The sequence below is a fragment of the Tachypleus tridentatus genome, chromosome 3 (assembly GCF_004210375.1).
Source record: "Tachypleus tridentatus isolate NWPU-2018 chromosome 3, ASM421037v1, whole genome shotgun sequence".
Taxonomy (NCBI): Eukaryota; Metazoa; Arthropoda; class Merostomata; order Xiphosura; family Limulidae; genus Tachypleus; species Tachypleus tridentatus.
Window position 1 is genome coordinate 85,042,522 of NC_134827.1, and position 19,068 is coordinate 85,061,589.

Here is a 19,068-nt window from a genome sequence, read left to right on the forward strand (position 1 = left end):
AAACATAAAAATTGTAAGCATGGTTAAAGCTTTTATTACGATAAATTATTGAACATTTATGTTTTGAAAATTTATTACATGATTGTCCCATTACTTTAATTACATATATCAAAATAACTCGTCACATGTGTTCTCCTTTACAGTTGTTTATTTTTAATGACAATAATTTAACATTTTTGGGTAAATACAAATATTATAATTTAAAATAAATCTGGAAAGTATATAATGTGGTTTGATCATACCACAAACACAGGATATTAAGAGATATTTTGGGTATGTCCATTTCGAGCTTGTAGTAAAATTAGTTTCTTTTAAGCACGCCATCTTCTTTACATATATATCTATTGTAGACACTCAAATCATGTTATTTTGTTATATAGCTACACAGAACAAGCAAGACATTTGTTTTTGTCGATAATTAAAAAGGTAAAAGCAAATTACATCCTTAAATAAAAATCATTGGACATTTATATATATGCAAAAACATTTCTCGACATCACTGATCATTGGACATTCAATTGCACGAACTTCTCTACGTCTTCCCTTTTACTTGAGTTTTGCATCAGAGGGGAATACATAGAGTGCATAATGCTTTTCACACCATATTTAGTTTCCACGATGTGCAAATGATTAGGACAGGGTAAATTTGAAATGTATTACTAACAAATCAACTCAATTTCCTGTAATAACAGTCCTTGAAAGTGGTATTACATAATAGGTGTCTGTCTCTTTAACTGTATAACTAATATTCAAATGGTGTGAGTGGTGGTTTTAGGTTTAAATGACTGATAAATTAAAAAGCTAAATCTGTGAGTGATAACACTATGTAACAAAATTGTTATTTTTTTCTTGTTCCTGGACAGAAAGTGTTATTTCCCAATTGCTTATCCCTAAAGTAAATGGAAAAGACCTATTTTTCTCTTCAAACTTTGCTTTTGTGACCTGGGAACGTATAACGAAAATATGATGGGAGACAAAATTTGGGGGCTGATACGTGAAAGTGAAATCTCGAAAAACGACTCACTTCTAAACATTTTTGTTCATTTTTGTATAACTTTAGTAAAAATACATGTAAATCTTGATTCATATGTTGGTTTATTGAGAGTTTATGTAAATGAAAATGTGCAAATTTGCCCGTTTTTACATTGAAAATAGGTTATTTTCTAAATTTCATTATCTAAGTCACAAAAGTAAAGTTTGGAGGGAATAATGGCCATTTTCTGTAGTTTTACAATATAAGCAGTGAAAAAATAACACATACTATCTAGGAACAAAATTTGTGTTACATAGTGTAATCGGAGGTCTGTTTATAAAAGCATATAATTGTGAACACGCGAAGTTCACATTTTAATTCGACTCCTTATATATGATTTGCACTTCTTAGTATAATGCCACATTATAATAAAAGCTTACCTTTAAAATATATGGAAGCAGTCTATTATAAAATAGCTATTATTATCCTGCTATGGTTTTATGTAACAGCTATTGATCACGTGTCAGTTGTTTCCATATATATATATATATATATTCGTTATTAGTAAAGAAATAAAGGTATAGTTTGATTCAGCTTCCAAATAGAGTATATAAAAATATCAGCTTTATTAAAAACCTATGGTTTTGTTTAACAGCTATACATAACGTGTCAGTTGTTTCTATACATATATTCGTTATTAATAAACAAATAAAAGCTATAGTTCGACCATATTCTCAACCAGAATTCGCAAAAACTCGTCTCGTATTAGATAACATAGGTTCTTCAAACTATGATTGATTATGGTTTAACAAAGTTACTCTCGTCTTAACTCTTCTTGTTTAAATAGCAAAAAAAACTGTGATATTTCTGTTTTCTTATACTAATATACCACAGAATGGGTATGTGATTTAGAAAATCTCCAAGTCAAAGACCAGCGGGCCCGGCATGGCCAGGTGGGTTAAGGCGCTCGACTCGTAATCTGACGATCGCGGGTTCGAATCTCGGTCGCACCAAACATGCTCGCTCTTTCAGCTGTTGGTGTGTTATAATGTGACGGTCAATCCCACTATTCGTTGCTACAAGAGTAGCCCAAGAGTTGGCGGTGGGTGGTGATGGCTAGCTGCCTTCCCTCTAGTCTTACACTGCTAAATTAGGAACGGCTAGCATAGATAGCCCTCGTGTAGCTTTGTGCAAAATTAAAAAACAAACAAACAAACAAAGACCAGTTATATCAATTGTATTCACGTATTAAAAAGTAAACTTGCCTGGAGGTACTTGGACAAAGCATTAGTACTCATAAATCTTTTGTGTTTGATTCTTAAAAATGTATTTGTTACGTATTTATGATCATTGGCCTGGCATGGTCTGGTTGTGAGGGCGCTCGATTCGCAGTATGTGAGTCACGCTTTCCAATCCTTGTCGCCAAACATGCTCACCCTTTTAGTAGTGGAGGCACTATAATGTAACGAACAATCCCTCTATTCGTTGATAAAGATGTCGGTGAATGGATTGACTAGCTTCTCTACTTCTAGCTTGTCACTGTTTGATTAGGGGCGGCTAGCGCGGATATCACTCGTGTAGTTTTGCGTGAACTTCAAAAACAAAACAAGTTATTATGCTTCAAAAAACTAAACATAACATCCGTATATCACTATACAGCAAAAATCTTACAGGCATTTGGTAATGAACAAGAGAAAGATGCGTATAAGAAGTGCAAGTTGGTGAAACGTAACTTTAGTGAAATATTCTAACACGTAAAGGAAGAATGCTTAGTTACTTGACACGTAAAGGAAGAATGCTTATTTACTTGACACGTAAAGGAAGAATGCTTATTTACTTGACACGTAAAGGAAGAATGCTTATTTACTTGAGAAGTTTTCTGAACTGTTCTTATTTTTGTTCAGTCGAATTCAGTGTTTTCTGTTTCGGATAGTGCTTATTCTGCTTCAAACAATACCTTTTGTTTTAGGCAGTGGTTGTTTGTTTCAGACAATACTTTTTGTTTTAGATAGTGCTTGTTCTGCTTCAAACAATACTTTTTGTTTTAGATAGTGCTTGTTCTGCTTCAAACAATACTTTTTGTTTTAGATAGTGCTTGTTCTGCTTCAAACAATACTTTTTGTTTCAGATAGTGCTTGTTCTGCTTCAAACAATACTTTTGTTTCAGATAGTGCTTGTTCTGCTTCAAACAATACTTTTTGTTTTAGACAGTGGTGATTTTGTTTCAAACAATACTCTTTCTCACAGCCCTTGGTTTGTTTCAGAAAGTACTTTTTATTTCACACAGTGCTCGTTTTGTTTCAGACAGTACTTTTTTGTTTCACACAGTGCTTGTTTCGCTTCAAACAATACTTTTTGTTTCAAATAGAATATATTTGTTTGAGACAGTACTCGTTTTGTTTCAGTACTACAACTTAACAAAAACAAAGAGATTTTGTATCTTAAAGAAGTAATAAAATAGCTTCTTAGTGCTCAATATCAAATTTAATAAACAATCTTCACACATGTTTCTCACGAAATGTTGGGCATCACTCCATATTTCATTAGACGCTGTATGTTAGACTCTGATGAAGGTTTGTGAAATTAGTACGATAAATTTGTTAATAACAGAATGGGGCAAGGCAAAAAAATAATATTTTAAGAATTACGAAAATTATATATTCTATTACATTTTTTGTATTAAGATTTAATACATAGCATTAGAGAATACATTCAACACAAATACCACAATGAAAACTTGAATTCGAAATAACTGAATTGTCATAAACGTCATTTCGTATATATACGTATATTCATATGGTACATATTTTTTATTTAATATTTTCCTCGGAATTATTTTGCACGTAAAGAGATAATACTTAAACATTGTATAGATTAACGTATATTATAAGTAAGTGAGCATTTTGTCTTAATATTTCAAATATTTATTAGCGAAAGTACATTTCAATTGTTTTAAAATATATCAAGTAACCATTTTCTAAACTTAGGAACAGTTACTTTTCCCTTATTTTAGGGAATTCGGGTCATAATCTTTGGATTACTGTGTGGAAACCCAGCGTCTAAAATGCTCGCCGTTTCAGCCGTGTGAACGTTATAATGGAACGGTAAATCCCGCTATTTCTTTATAGAGAGTAAGTAGCCCAAAAGTTAGCGGCTGGTGCTACCGATCAGTTTGCTTCACTGTAATTAGCAGTTTACAATTATAGACGACGTCAAATAGCTTAACTGGGTTTGCCATAAAAAATTCCTTATCTTATTTTCAATACAGAACAAGTTTCCTGTTTGTACATATGTACAATTATGGTAAATAGCATATACTGTACTAAAAATCCCTTTTGCCATAAAACAAGTCTATACTAAATGAACTAACCTCTCGGAAAGAACCTTAGTCCTTATAAGTTTCTACTTTTATAAGCAAAAAGTAAAATGTAGCGAAACTTCTTATGGACGGTTAACTCAAACATACGTGGATAACGGAGAGTGACTTATACTCTAACAGTGTAGAAAATCGAATAGATTGTGCATAAATCAATATATATAAAACATACTGAATTGTCATATAACGTTACGGAGTTTATTTTACGTACATTAGTGATTCACTATTCGCTAAATGACGACTCATGGTAATATATTTAAATAATTCGTGTCAGGTTTAATAGTACGTTATTGTAACTCATGTAATAGAGTAGGAGAAGTCAAATGATATCAAATTGTCTTTGAAACATGTTTGCTTATTTTATTGTCCAAACAATTTTAAATGTAAAATATAAAATCTGTTTATACGTTGACGTTCAGCTGGAACTATTAAAAAAAGTATAAATACATGTTTTCGTTCAAAACGTATTATAAACAGCATATATAACTATGCGGTTTTAGTTAAACTGTATTAAAAACATCATATATTACTATGCGGTTTTAGTTAAACTGTATTAAAAATATCATATATAACTATGCGGTTTTAGTTAAACTGTATTAAAAACATCATATATAACTATGCGGTTTTAGTTAAACTGTATTAAAAACATCATATATAACTATGCGGTTTTAGTTAAACTGTATTAAAAACATCATATATAACTATGCGGTTTTAGTTAAACTGTATTAAAACATCATATATAACTATGCGGTTTTAGTTAAACTGTATTAAAAACATCATATATAACTATGCGGTTTTAGTTAAACTGTATTAAAAACATCATATATAACTATGCGGTTTTAGTTAAACTGTATTAAAAACATCATATATAATTATGTGGTTTTAGTTAAACTGTATTAAAAACATCATATATAACTGTGTGGTTTTAGTTAAACTGTATTAAAACAGCATATATAACTGTGTGGTTTAAGTTAAATTGTATTAAAACAGCATTTATAACTGTGTGGTTTTAGTTAAACTGTATTAAAACAGCATATATAACTGTATGGTTTAAGTTAAATTGTATTAAAACAGCATTTATAACTGTGTGGTTTTAGTTAAACTGTATTAAAACAGAACATATAACTGTGTGGTTAAAGTTAAATTGTATTAAAACAGCATATATTACCGTGTGGTTTAAGTCAAATTGCATTAAAACAGCATATATAACTGTATGGTTTAAGTTAAATTGTATTAAAACAGCATTTATAACTGTGTGGTTTTAGTTAAACTGTATTAAAACAGAACATATAACTGTGTGGTTAAAGTTAAATTGTATTAAAACAGCATATATAACTGTGTGGTTTAAGTTAACTTGTATTAAAACAGCATATATAACTGTGTGGTTTAAGTTAAATTGTATTAAAACAGCATTTATAGCTGTGTGGTTTTAGTTAAACTGTATTAAAACAGCATATATAACTGTGTGGTTTAAGTTAAATTGTATTAAAACAGCATATATAACTGTGTGGTTTTAGTTAAACTGTATTACAAACAGCATATACAACTATGTGTTTTTTGATAAAATGTGTTAAAAAGAGCAAGAACAAATAGATATTTCCAGTTTTATTTCTTTTTTTCAAATTTTTGGTAAAGCTACAGGATGGCTATCTGCGCTAACCGTCCCTAATTTAGCAGTGTAAGACGAAAGGGAAGACAGCTAATCATCACCACCTACCGCCAACTTTTAGTCTACTCTTTTACCAACGAATAGTTGGATTGACCGCATATTATAAGGACCCCATGGCTGAAGAAGGGGATTCGAACCTGGGACCCTCGGATTACGAGTTGAGCACTCGAACCACCTGACCGTGCTAGGCCTACTTTTAGTTAATTAGTATTAAAACATTGTGTATTCTTCTACACGTTTATCTTGGAGACTTTATTAAGACATAGGCACAAATGTTCACAACACTTCTGCTTATTTTCGTACAGCTCCCCCACATAGTGTGCCAAATCTATTTATATTTACTTAACGTTAATATTTATGATGAGTTTTATTGTCAAGTTTGTCGAAATATATCTGCGCTTGCTATCTCTAATCTCGAAGATATATATTCGAGAAAAGGCAAACACTCACAAAAAAAAAACTACCTTCACAGATATTTCTGACATTTGGATAAAAAACGTATAACTAAACACAACGTTCCAGTAAACACCAAATTTATTCAAAAACCAGGTACAGAAATAAAGTCCATACTATTTAAAAACTACACTGACAAACACAACACCAACATTATTTAAAAATTACAATGCAACAATTGACACTACTTCTATATTGGAGAAACAAGCAGAAAAATGGAAACTAGATTCAAAGAACAAAAAAACGCCTTAAAAATGTGTGAATACACAACAACTAAAACCAAAATTAAACCAATATAAAGGAAAACATTTGTGCAAAGTCTCTCTTTGTTAACCTGAAGATGTTCTTAGAAGGTCGAAACATTGTTCAGTACTTAAATAAAGTGTTTATACCCATACCAGATACATATAATATCAGATACATTTTTACTTAAAGTGAGTTTCTCGTCATTACGAACTACTTTCCATTTTCGCTTGTCTTTCCGTGAGAGCTCGGCATGGCCATGTGGTTGAAGCGTTCGACTGGTAATCTGAGTGTCGCGGGTTCGACTCCATCTCACACCAAATATGCTCGCTCTTTCAACCGTGGTGGTGTTATAATGTGACGGTCAATCCCACTCTTTAATGGTGAAAGAGTAGCCCAAAAGTTGGCGGTGGGTGGTGATGACTAGCTGCCTTCCCTATAGTATTACACTGCTAAATTAGAGACAGCTAGCGCAGATAGTTCTCGTGCAGCTTTGCGCAACATTCAAACAGAAACAAACAAACAAACTTTCCGTTAGACTTGATAAATGACTAAATCCATACAGTGGAGACTTACGCTTAGAATGTGAATTGTGAGCTATTTAGGTATGGTTTCTCTAGCTTAATCACTCCTTGAAGCGATGTGTTATCCGCAAGCAAAAACTTGTACGCTCTTCACGTGACACTCATCTAACGTGAAAATTAAGATGAAAATTCGTAGCTAATGGTGGCAGTTCTACTATTACTCAAATTTATATTGTTTCTTCTTTTCGTGAAATACGAAAATAAGGTGAAAAATATTTTCTCTAAATTTGCTACTTGAACAGGTCTCTATTGTACTGAAACTTTTGTGAAATACATTTTAGTAAGTCATAAATATATGTTTTCAAGACGTAATATTGTTCAATTTAGGCACCAGCAACAATGATTACATGATTTCTTTCGTCTTTTACCTACAAGTAAGGGCATTCACCAGCATAATTGAATAATTCTTTTAAACAACACATAAAAATTTGTTACCTTCATTAGCTTTCTTAGGAAGTTAACTGAGCTATTTATGAAATTGCATGAGATGTTATCCATGGTATACGTGAATTGTTGATATACATATTAATGTAGTTAATATACATACTATTTATTGTTGATATACATACTATTATTGTTGATATCCTTAATAATATTGTTGATAGACATACTAATATTTTGATGTACATAATAATATTGTTTATATACATACTAATATAGCTGATATACATACTAAATTTACTGATAAACATATTAATATTGCTGATATACATATCAATATTGTTGATATACATATTAATATTGCTGATATACATATCAGTATTGTTGATATACATATTAATATTGCTGATATACACACTAACATTGTTGATATACACACTATTATTGTTGATATACACACTAATATTGTTATATACATAATAATATTGTTCATATGCATATCAATATTCTTGATATATATTAATAATGTTGATATACATATTAAGACAGGTGATATTTACTAATAATGTTGATATAATACATTATTGTTGATATACATACTAATATTGTTGATATACATACTAATACTGCTGATATACATACTAATATTGTTGATATGCATATTAATATTGTTTATATACATACTATAATTAAGAAACTTAGAAGGTTCCAAAACTGAATAGAGTTATCTCAAATATTTTCTATTTTCAATTCGAAAAGAACTCTCTTTCGTTAATAGATCAACATTCTGACAGTAAACAAAAATAAACGCCATCTTTGTCGAATTTGCATTTTCCTTTGTCTTGTGTTTGAATATTTTTTATAAAACATTAAAAGATGTTATTTCTGACGGTTTTATAAACTTCCGTGAATAAATATTAACTAAGCAATCCGTTAGAACTGGGAAATAATTTTGTCTTTGTTTCGTTTCACGGCAATATTTTGAAATCGGACATTTGTGCTCTGTCAACCACAGGGAATCGAGCCTCGAATTTTAACGACGTAAGCTTACTTCTGAAGAAATAGAGCATGTGAAACTGTTTTCGACTTTCTTGACTCTTTTCTTATCACTGTAATTAAAGAAACATCCAGCACAGAACAATTAGAGAATAGAGCACAGAGACTTCTTTGTCCTGTGATTGATATCGCTAATCTACCACAGGACTTATCTAGAAGTGGGCTTCAGTGCCCAGCTTTAGAAGTCAAATAAAGAAGTAAATCGAACATACAGAAAACAATTTCATTTAAGTGGCTCACAAGGGCATGACTCTGACGATATATTTGTTCAATTAGAAGCAATAATAAGTTCTGTTTTTACGTTTGTGGTTTGTGCTCACAATGGTTTTTATTATGTTATAGTTGGCCGGTGAATCTGGCTTTGTCAAGTTGTTACAACTGCCATACCAAAAAGGACTACGGGCTTCCAGCAGAAAATGAAACAATAACTAAGTTTTCCTTCCACCATGTTTATATCAAATACAAATTGTTTTTTTGTTTTTTTTAATTTCGTGCAAAGCTACACAAGGGCTATCTGCGCTAGCCGTCCCTAATTTAGCACCTTTAGGCTAGAGGAAAGGCAGTTAGTTATCACCACCCACCGCCAAATCTTGGGCTACTCTTTTACCAACCAATAGTGAGATTCGCCGTCACATTATTACTCCCTCACGGCTGAAAGAGTGAGCATATTTGGTATGATGGGAAATCGAGTATGATATGACACAATAGATCAAATAATCGAAGAGTAATAAGAAACCCTGAAAAAGACGCTTTAAGTATTTGTTCTTTATATTATCGGATGAACTAAATAACTTTTTAAACAAAGTATTTTATTAAATCAGTTCTTGTGAGCATAAATTAAACTCGCAAATTTCTATTCAGATCTAGAGACTTTCAAATGAATATTTAGTAGAGTTGTTGTTAGTAGAGCAATATCAACACAGTGAAATGAAGATGATTCAGTAATCAAACGATGGTATTTTTGTAGCTAGCCTTATGCCAAAGAAATATTTGCACAACTACGCACATATCAACCCTAGTGGACAGTTCCAGAAGTTTTTAGGTTCTACGGAAGTTCAAATTCCACTAACTTCAGTATGGTCTTATCGTTTTTGTTGTTTAATATATGACTTTTCGCGGCTGCTGCGAGAAGATAGAACCTCAGCCTCTAGAAAGCAACCATCCATATCGAGTGTGAGTTAAGCGTGTTCCTTGAATAGAGATATCCACTTGGATGTCGTTTATATGTGTATTCTTCGTTGGACGTGGTGTTAAAAGAAATCAATATGCTTTTTTTTTTGGCTTTTGGAAAATAACAAAAATTATAATTATCGTAGTTTGATATCAGCTAGATTATGAAAATGAAAATTATTGGACGTGCAACAGACTGCAGTGCTTTTGTTATTATTTGTTTACTTTTTTAATATTCGTTCAGTAGCATAAAATGTTAGTAACAATAATAATAAATTTAAGCTACCTAATTAAAGCGCAATTAAAAATTAAGATGGCTTTTATTATAGCTAATTAAATGCTTTTACTACGTTTTCACTAATTAATATTGAAATGCATTGTTTCACCAGTAGGGTTTTCTTACTGTTAAAATTATCAACAATATCTCATAGGGATCGATCGTCCTAGAAGGTCTAAGTTAGTTCTAAACACAAATTTTGAGTTAGCAATGAAAGTAAAAATTATAATAAAAATACAACAATAATAAACAATAAATCAGTTAATAATAAAACGTTAAATTATTGGTGTCAGGACACCAGTTAAAACTGGTTTTATTTATTCAACTTTATTATTGGTCATTATCCACTCAGAATAATTTCCACAACCCCACCCAGATGACACAGCTTTATGTCTGCGAAGTTAAAACTCTAAAAGCTGCAAAAAGAACAAACAGTCTATTGTGTAGCTTTGAGCTTAATTGCAAACAAACAAAATAAGCTGCATTATGTTAGTGACTTATAAAGATTCAAGACAACCATCTTATGATTAATAGTATACTATTCTATTTTCACTCTCTGATGTTATCACTGAAAGACTTTGAACGTGGTTTAATGATACGTTCTGTATATTTCACTTCACTTCTTTCTGTATTCAACTTTGTGGCATACTTTAAGATTCAGATATTTAGCGATGCTTTTAACGATATGGATTAAACATATAACATCTTTACAAATAAAAACCGAGGGGCTAGCATAACCATGTGGTCATAATCTTGCCTTATACGTTTTCTATATATAGTGTAGTCCTCAGTGTCGCAACGGTATGTCTGTGAAATTACAACGTTGAAATATCGGGTTTCAATACCCATGGTGAGCAGAGCACAAATAGCCCATTGTATAGTCTTGTGTTTAGCTTCAAATAAATAGAAAATAAAAGAATCTTTATAGTGTAAATAACAACTTTCTTTATAACAATAATAAAAGTTGCTACCTTAAAAAAGACAAAACTCTACTGTCTATTTAATACAAAATTGTAAGAAAATATGTTTTTGTGACAATTTTGCACAAAGCTACAGGAGGGTTATCTACACTAACCGTCCCTAATTTAGTAGTGTAAGACTAAAAACACAGGAGGGTTATCTACACTAACCGTCCCTAATTTAGTAGTGTAAGACTAAAAGCTACAGGAGAGTTATCTACACTAACCGTCCCTAATTTAGTAGTGTAAGACTAAAAGCTACATGAGGGTTATCTACACTAACCGTCCCTAATTTAGTAGTGTAAGACTAAAAGCTACAGGAGGGTTATCTACACTAACCGTCCCTAATTTAGTAGTGTAAGACTAAAAGCTACAGGAGGGTTATCTACACTAACCGTCCCTAATTTAGTAGTGTAAGACTAAAAGCTACAGGAGGGTTATCTACACTAACCGTCCCTAATTTAGTAGTGTAAGACTAAAAGCTACAGGAGGGTTATCTACACTAACCGTCCCTAATTTAGTAGTGTAAGACTAAAAGCTACAGGAGGGTTATCTACACTAACCGTCCCTAATTTAGTAGTGTAAGACTAAAAGCTACAGGAGGGTTATCTACACTAACCGTCCCTAATTTAGTAGTGTAAGACTAAAAGCTACAGGAGGGTTATCTACACTAACCGTCCCTAATTTAGTAGTGTAAGACTAGACGGAAGGCAGCTAGTCATCATCACCCACCGCCAGCTCTTAGATTACTCTTTTACCAACGAATAGTGATATTGACTGTCACATTATAACGCCTCCACTGCTGAAAGGGCAAGCATGTTTGGTGCGATGCGGATGCGAACCCGTGATCCTCGGATTACGAGTCGACCGCCTTAACTACCTGGCCATACGGGACTTAAAATTAAACTTATGAATCACTGCGTATTTTTAAAGGGATTGGTCTATCGAATTGTATGTGTTTGCTGCCAACAAGTTTATATACTAGATCAACGATTCATCATCTTGATTATTGACTACAGTAGAATGTACAATCAATTCTTAAAGCGTTACGAACACCAACGTATTGAGTATGAGAAAGGTGTAATTGGAGACAAAAAGTATTACGATGTGTTCTGCAAACAAATATAAAACAAGGGATTCTCCGGAGAGTCAACAGTAGAGTTCCAACGCTAAAATCATAGTTACGCAAAACGATTAAATAAATCATTTTAGCATTTATTATGAACTGAAAAAGTACACGAATCAGAGATGTAAATTTTGGTGAGAGTTATGGTAACTACAAGTCTAGGTTGGATCTCTGCTGGATTTTAAGATGTACCGATTCAGATAGTTGAAAACAGTATCACACTACGTGACTACGTTACAAATAAACTTACTCCTGGAATGGATTGGGATGTATTTTATTGCCCCGTTTTGTGTCATGTATCGCTTTAAGCTTTTTGCGTCTCCGGCTGAGAAAGTTACGAACTTCCGGAGATTCGTATGACTTTTTCAATCAAGCACTAGCGTTATTCGAATGCCCACGCTGTGACACATTTAATTTTTGCGAGCAAACCAAATGAATAAACCCTGATACTCAGTAGAAGTTTTGAAAAGAGAGGTTTGTAGCAGAACGAATGGTAAAATTGTCTTCCCTGTCTGAAGAGAGAAACACGTTTCTTGAACCATGCTGGTTAACTTACTGTCTGTAGTAAGAAATGACACCTAATTTTCCAAATGATTTCCTTTACTTTTATATTTCTGGTCCAAATTAACACTACAACACATAAATATTACCTTTTAACTAATGATATTATAATGGTCGCTGCAATTATAATTACTCCAAACGGAAAAATAGATTTATTTAGTTTTATACAACATTCTTTGTTATCGGTATACATTTTACCACACTGTAAACCTTTGTTTCTGAACGAGCTACATACATGTTTTAGCTCTGTATTTTAATCAGTGATGTCACGAAACCCACTTGTTGAGAAATATATATGCAAAAACGGCTCGTTTGGGTTGAGAAAATATTTTACATAGAAGAGTGAACAACGTTTCGACCTTCTTCGGTCATCGTCAGGTTCACAAAGAAAGATTTCTTTCTGACAAAGATTTCTTTGTGAACCTGACGATGACCGAAGAAGGTCGAAACGTTGTTCACTCTTCAATGTAAAATATTTTCTCAACCCAAACGAGCCGTTTTTGCATATATATTTCTGTATTTTAATTTAAACACGGATTTAGTGTTTACAAAACAGTAATTAGTGGTGTAGTTATAGTAAGATATTGTTTGTCGGTTAGACTTCTATCTCTTAATTGAAGGGACTATATATCTCAGTGATACTTTTAAATATTTCATAACCATGTTTATCATCTCTACTCGAACCAAGTGAACCAAATGTTTTTTAATTCTAATAGATAGAAAGGCTTGTCTTAACGTAGTAAACCAAATGGTAAGTACACTATACATTAATGTTATTTTCTGAGATGACTGATTATTCACATTTATGTTTCTTAGATCAAAACTTTATGATTCACATTAGATAAATAAGTTCCTTTTTGTTTATTTCTTGTTATTTTTGTTGTTGTTGGGGTATTTTTTTGGGTAGGAGAGTATTTATTCTTTATATTCCCTTGTAGTACAATTATGTTCATGAAAGAGTACATTGTTTTTTGGTTTTTTTTACATAAAATGTCATAGTTATGTTGCTATGTATTGATCACCACATTCGATTTTTGCATATTTCCATAACGGATGTCACAATTGTGCTGTTTAACTATGGTAACCGTAGTTATTTCTCTCTCCTCAATGGGCCCAGCATAGCCAGGTGGTTAAGACACTAGACTCGCAATTCAAGGGTCGCGGACTCGAATCCCATTACACCAAACATGCTCGCCCTTTCAGCCGTTGAGGAGTTATAATGTGACAGTCAATCCCACTATTCGTTAGTAAAAGAGTAGCCCAAAAGTTAGCGGTTGGTGGTGATGACTAGCTGCCTTCTCTCTGGTCTTATACTGCTAAATTAGAGGCGGCCAGCGCAGATAGCCCTCGAGAAGCTTTGCGCGAAATTCAAAACAAACCAAACAAACTCATCAATTTAGCACTTATTATTCCACAGTTGTACAGCGCCATCTATTTGATCCATAAGTGAGTGTAAGATTTCTTACATAGGATAGTATATTTTGCAAAGTTGTTTTTTATCTGAAACCAGCCTTATAATCGTGTTTTCTGTATATTTATATGACGTTTTATTCATTCCTCTCCCGTATGGTGAGGAAACGTATTGCCACATTGGAGGTTAAGAGTTGTCCTTCTCGGTCGTACAGTTTGGATGGATTGCATCTTTACCAAATGATTTTGATTGTATTAGATACAAATATTTGATTCAGATTCTATAGTTCCTTCTCTAGAAGTGTTCGAGGTATTAGTTTGATTTTAATTTTTTTTGCAATACAACTCTAGGGAATAATCAACAATACAACTCTAAGGAATAATCAACAACACAACTCTAGGGAATAATCAACAATACAACTCTAGGGAATAATCAACAATACAACTCTAGGGAATAATCAACAATACAACTCTAGGGAATAATCAACAACACAACTCTAGGGAATAATCAACAATACAACTCTAGGGAATAATCAACAATACAACTCTAGGGAATAATCAACAATACAACTCTAGGGAATAATCAACAATACAACTCATCAACATTATTTGTTAAAGAATGTTTCAAAGTAGTTGTTTGTTTTTCTTCTGTTTTGTTGTTTTCTTCCTTTTTATTACTGTCTTTGTAACTAATACATCCTCACAAGTTAATTGGATGTTGTTATCACTTTTGTCTTTATGAAATATTCAAGTGGATGTTTTCTGTTGAAATTGCAATAAAAACCAGGTCTTCTTACGTGTAAAGTCATACAACAAACGCATCCTCAACGAAGCGGTACGAAACGTACAGAACTCGAACTGATATGTATAGTTGACATTTGACGGATGACAATGGTTATCATGGTGAAGAGGGGGAATTTTCAGTAAAAGTAAGTTGGTTGTAAATTTTGAGTTTGTAGTTATTCTCACGTGGTGATCAAGGTGAAGAGGGAGAATTTCCAACAAAAGTAAGTTGGGTGTAAGTATAGCGTTAGTAATTGTACTCACGTGGTGATCATGGTAAAGAGGGGGAATTTCCAATACAAATAAGTTGGTTGTAAGTATAGAGTTTGTAGTTGTTCTCACGTGGTGATCAAGGTGAAGAGGGGGAATTTCCAATAAAAATAAGTTGGTTGTAAGTATGGAGTTTGTAGTTGTTTTCACCTGGTGATTATGGTGAAAAGAGGGAATTTTCAATAAAAGTAAGTTGGTTGTATGTATAGAGTTTGTAGTTGTTCTCACGTGGTGATTATGGTGAAGAGGGGAAATTTCCAATAAAAATAAGTTGCTTGTAAGTATGGAGTTTGTAGTTGTTCTCACCTGGTGATTATGGTGAAGAGGGGGAATTTCCAATAAAAGTAAGGTGGTTGTAAGTATAGAGTTAGTAATTGTACTCACGTGGTGATCATGGTGAAGAGGGGGAATTTCCAATAAAAATAAGTTGCTTGTAAGTATGGAGTTTGTAGTTGTTTTCACCTGGTGATTATGGTGAAGAAGGTGGATTTCTAAAAGAAGTTATTCTGTTGAATTGAGAGAGATCTTATAATTTTTTACTTTTCTCTACTTATTTGTTACAAAAATTAAGACATCTGGTGGTCTTCAACTTCATAAGATCTGTTTCAGTGAGAATCATATTTTCAAAAGTTTCTTGAAGCGAAATGCATCTCTGACAAAAGATAAAGTGATAACAATATATGTGTTAGATACTCTACTAAATTATAGGCTTTTTAGTCAGTAAAGAAGACGGTAGAGTGTATAATTTCCGTTTGGAGTAAGAAATAAGGGTATAGACGTTAAATACCTGCTATATGATCGATTTCAGTGCAAGAACATTTTTCATGAAGTAACTTATGGCAGGTACTTTAATATACGCATAAGACAAACATACGTACCCTTACGTGAAATAATATCTAAACACGTACACGTAGCTCACTGCTAATGATGCTACTGTTGATTATATTTAAAATAAAACAAGAGATACCACATGTAAACAACACGTGATCGAATACCAACATCCTAGCTAAATTTCATAGTTTTCTTAACAAAAACATTAATCCATTTTAATTGATAGAATTATACTTGGGTTAAAAATTGTAAAAGCTGTACTTTAGATATGAATGTTAATTGCATTTTCAAATTTTTAGTATGTTTGTATCTTGTTTAAAATACATTTTCATACATTGTTTCGTATACGTGTTGATATCATAGGATGGAGTGATACACATATCTTTGTACTTATAAATACAAATATGTCGATGCATAACATATGCTATTCTAAATCCGATGATTTAAATTTATTGTTTATTTACTATTGTTGGTTCGGTCTCTTTCAAGAATCTAAATTCACATTAGTATAAGTACTGGTTATAACCAACACATTAGTAATAGTATTGGTTATAACACATTAGTATAAGTATTGATTATAACCAACAAATTAGTATAAGTATTGATTATAACACATTAGTATAAGTATTGGTTATAACACATTAGTAATAGTATTGGTTATGACACATTAATATAAGTATTGGTTATGGCACATTAGTATAAGTATTAGTTACAACACATCAGTACGAGTCATATTATATTTTCAAACCATAAGTTCTTTAAAAAAAACTGTTAGGGATTCTCTAGAAGTACAAGAGAGTATATAATAATTATATTTCAACCGCAATATATTCTCCATTTTCATTGCTGACGACGCATTTCGTTCAATCCAAAGGTCTTCGCCCCCAAGTGCCACAATGGTATATCTGCGGACTTACACTGCTAGAAACCGGGTTTCGATACCCGTGGTGATGCAAAGCACAGATAGCCCATTGTGTAGCTGTGTGTTTGTTGCCAAACGAATCATCCGAAGGTCTTCAGGTTGCCCCGGATACCACAAACACAGTAATAGTCGAAATACAATTTACCTAATCGAGCTTCTACGTGTTTGCCAAAACAAGATCTAAACATGTGTGGCTGCTCTGATGATACGGTTTTATTCCTTACAAGTTCAGAACCATTATTAGAAAAGATAATATAACTGCTGTGGTAGTCAGCCACTCAGAAAAAAAGACAATCATCAGAGTGGGACAGCAATTATTCTCTGTAAAATTATAAATTACTAATATTATTAAACTTTAAAACTGTAGGTCATACTAGTTTGACGACAACAGGTATATTTCAGATCACTTTTTATCCTATAATTGAATTAAACGTATTAATTGTTTATGTTTTCTGTTAAAATAATACGCGAGAATTGGTATAAACGAAATGTGTGATTTCTGTGGAAAATTATAAGTTCTAACTACGTCAAGTAAACCATTTAATACTGGCAAGAATACTAAAATGTTTCAAGGTGAAAACTTTGTCTCAACAAGGTTTTCTATAATTTTATATCAATTTGGTTAAACAATTTAAGTCGGTTACCTCGTGTATTAATTGAAACATACTAACTTTTTAACTGTATAAAAAAAACTTTACTTCACTTATTGTGAGTGAAAAATAACTCAATAGCAAGTCCGTATTGCTTATACTTAGAACCATTAATCACAGAGAACCCAACATGAATAAATAGTTTGAGGAAGTCTTTTTAAAACCAGTGATTTATTCTCGGAATAATCATTGCTGCTTCCAGCTGGAAGCAGCCTCACTGAAACTACGACCACGGCGTCTCCACGTCATTGTCTCACTAGAGATAGAGAAACAGTCTCGAAATCTGTAAGAAAAGCTTTCTAACGAATAAAATAACCCTATCACTTGGTTTGGTGATTTAAATGTGTTGAATTCCATCGCTAATTACAACTTATTCTGCCTTTTGCAGGCGTCATGGTGCAGACAGTGGAAGTGAAAAACGGAGCCATCATGAATGGCTGTGAAAGACATACTGTTTGTTTAGACTGAGCTTTAAAACAAACATTCAACATTAGATCTTCGTATTTCTTAATTCACGAAGTATGAATAAATTATATTAAATTTATTTCATAAAATTTGTTATTACTTACTCAGTTCTCAGAATTGAAAGTTGTTTTTAGATTACTTTAGGAAATGTATGTGTGTGTTTTCTTATAGCAAAGCCACATTTGGTTATCTGCTGAGTTCACCGGGAGGAATCGAACTGCAGATTTTAGCGTTGTAAATCCGAAGACTGTACCAGCGGGGGACTTCAGGAGCTATCAACCTTTATGTAATGGCAACATGATTCATCCTACAATAACAATATATAGGCCTCTCAACCTATATAAAACTCGAAAACAAAATTGTATAGAAACTTTTCCATGTATCAAACACTGCAAAGTTGTTTGGGTGATATGGTTAAAATAAGTGCATCTTTGAAAATATGACTATATCGTAAGAATAAAAAATAAATAAAAAGTTTATTCGAATAACGATTCATTCACACGTTTGGCGGACTAGAACGTTTCAGCAATAAGGATTGAGATAAGCCGTAAAGTTGATTAAATTAAAGTTTATTAAAATTATCTTTTAAGCTCCAGAACTTAGAAACTAAAACGAAATAGTTTCAAGGAGTACTTATAACCGGTTGTTAAATAAATAAAACTAAAGTAAGAAGATATTAAATCATAGCATGAGCTTCACCAATTAGATTTGGTAAACGGCACGCCACGGCCAAGTGGGTAAGGCATTCGACTCATAATCTGAGACTCTCGCGTTCGAATCCATATCGCACCAAGCATGCTCGCCCTTTCAACCGTGAGGATGTTATTATATTTCATAAAATTTGTTATCACGTAGTCAGTTCTCAGAATTGAAAGTTGTTTTCTTTTAAATTACTTTAGGAAATGTTTG

At 32.5% G+C, this 19,068-nt stretch overlaps 1 protein-coding gene across 2 annotated transcripts in view; it reads right to left on the reverse strand.

The window, feature by feature from the left end:
• The window catches only part of LOC143247388 (cardioacceleratory peptide receptor-like), a 70,047-nt gene that overhangs the window by 26,054 nt on the left and 24,925 nt on the right, over positions 1 to 19,068 (reverse strand). The window lies entirely within an intron of this gene.